Source organism: Schistocerca serialis, unplaced genomic scaffold, assembly GCF_023864345.2.
Source record: "Schistocerca serialis cubense isolate TAMUIC-IGC-003099 unplaced genomic scaffold, iqSchSeri2.2 HiC_scaffold_1178, whole genome shotgun sequence".
Taxonomy (NCBI): Eukaryota; Metazoa; Arthropoda; class Insecta; order Orthoptera; family Acrididae; genus Schistocerca; species Schistocerca serialis.
This window is the reverse complement of record NW_026047379.1, coordinates 105,001-107,280: the sequence shown is the minus strand read 5'-3', so window position 1 is coordinate 107,280 and position 2,280 is coordinate 105,001.

Here is a 2,280-nt window from a genome sequence, read left to right as displayed (position 1 = left end):
CACAAATTAGGTTACGTTGAGGCACAAATTAGGTTACGTTGAGGCACAAATTAGGTTAGGTTAAGGTACAATATGGGTTAGGTTAAGGTACAATATGGGTTAGGTTAAGGTACAATATGGGTTAGGTTAAGGTACAATATGGGTTAGGTTAAGGTACAATATGGGTTAGGTTAAGGCACAACATGGGTTAGGTTAAGGCACAACATGGGTTAGGTTGAGGCACAACATGGGTTAGGTTAAGGCACAACATGGGTTAGGTTAAGGCACAACATGGGTTAGGTTAAGGCACAACATGGGTTAGGTTAAGGCACAACATGGGTTAGGTTAAGGCACAACATGGGTTAGGTTAAGGCACAACATAGGTTAGGTTAAGGCACAACATAGGTTAGGTTAAGGCACAACATAGGTTAGGTTAAGGCACAACATAGGTTAGGTTAAGGCACAACATAGGTTAGGTTAAGGCACAACATAGGTTAGGTTAGGGCACAACATAGGTTAGGTTAAGGCACAACATAGGTTAGGTTAAGGCACAACGTAGGTTAGGTTAAGGCACAACATAGGTTAGGTTAAGGCACAACATATGTTAGGTTAAGGCACAACATAGGTTAGGTTAAGGCACAACATAGGTTAGGTTAAGGCACAACATAGGTTAGGTTAAGGCACAACATAGGTTAGGTTAAGGCACAACATAGGTTAGGTTAAGGCACAACATAGGTTAGGTTAAGGCACAACATAGGTTAGGTTAAGGCACAACATAGGTTAGGTTAAGGCACAACGTAGGTTAGGTTAAGGTACAACGTAGGTTAGGTTAAGGTACAACGTAGGTTAGGTTAAGGTACAACGTAGGTTAGGTTAAGGTACAACGTAGGTTAAGGTACAACGTAGGTTAGGTTAAGGCGCAATGTAAGTTAGGTTAAGGTACGATATAGCTGAGGTTAAGGTACAATATCGCTTAGGTTAAGGTACACATTGTTGTAGGGAAAGGTGTATTTGGGGGGGGGGGGCGGCAGGTTCGTTGATAGTGATTATCGTAAGTGCATGCCTGCGGGATCATCCGATTTGTCACGTCAGGATGCACTTGTGGCTCATGACAGGCGGCGCTCCGATTCCAAGGTTATGGCAGATGTGTGTCTTTCATTCCTGCCATTGTTTGTGTACTGTGACAGGAGGCAGTATTGTGATGTTGGGTGCACCCCTGTGTAGGACATGTGTGGGTGTTCGTGGCTTAACTGAGCAATGGCGGATGTCGGAAGGGTGGGATATTCTGTTTTGTGGGTGGACCTCCCGGTCTGGTTATGATAGTGTGGATTGTGTAATGTGGCGGAGAGGATGCACCGGATGTTCTTCCATGCTGGTGGTTAGATATTGTGTGTGTGCCTGTTAGAGGCAGAGAGTAGTGTGTGATAGTGTCTGGCTGACGTGTGGTTCTCATTGTGTGCAGAGTCTTTCAGCATGTATAGGGACGGTTGTATATATTATCTGTATTCTGATGGCTCTGCATCTATTACTAATCAGTGCCGTGTATACGGTTACTCTGGTTCCAGTCGAAACTGTTCTATCTCTGTACATTAGTGACACTGCGGCTCCACTATGTTGCTGCCCCTGTCGGCCGTTTCCCCCAGTGTATGGCTAGTGATTATCAGCAATCAGTCTATTAGTCAATACCGGTAGTGTGACGACTTCAAATGTCCGGGATGGGGGAAGCTAAACCCTTCCCGTGGGTCAGGGCCTAGAAAGACTCTTCCCACGCAGGAGGCTCGGACTGTCGTTACTCTTCCGAGAAATATATTTGCCCAGCGTTTTTTGTGACTGCGAGTGCGACGCCCACGGGTACCGACATGGATGGGGCGCTTCCTAGCTGATCGCTCGGCATGGGAATCAGTACAGTGAGCAATGCGATCGCGTCTGTAGCTTGTACGTGGTACAGCTCGCAGCTCATGTATAGGGACAGCGGGAATGTCGCATATTGGACATAACTCTTCATGAAACGCAAGTTATAGGTGTGGATTGCACATTACGAGTGCGGGAAACTTCCGCCGTTCATCCGCTGGCGTTGCGAGTTTGGCCGTTGGGGTGGGGCACGAGCGGGTGCGGGTGGTGTGATTGCCGGTCCACGACGTCGTGCGGCAGAGGCACTGGCGTTTGGGTGCTGTGGTCGACAGAGGCTGCATGCTTTGTGGGTGGCGTCGAAAGATGGGCACTGTGGGCCCATCGATGTCTTAGTCGGCTTGGCGTCCCATAGATGGCGGTATCGTCGTTGCAGGAGCTCATGCTGAGGGA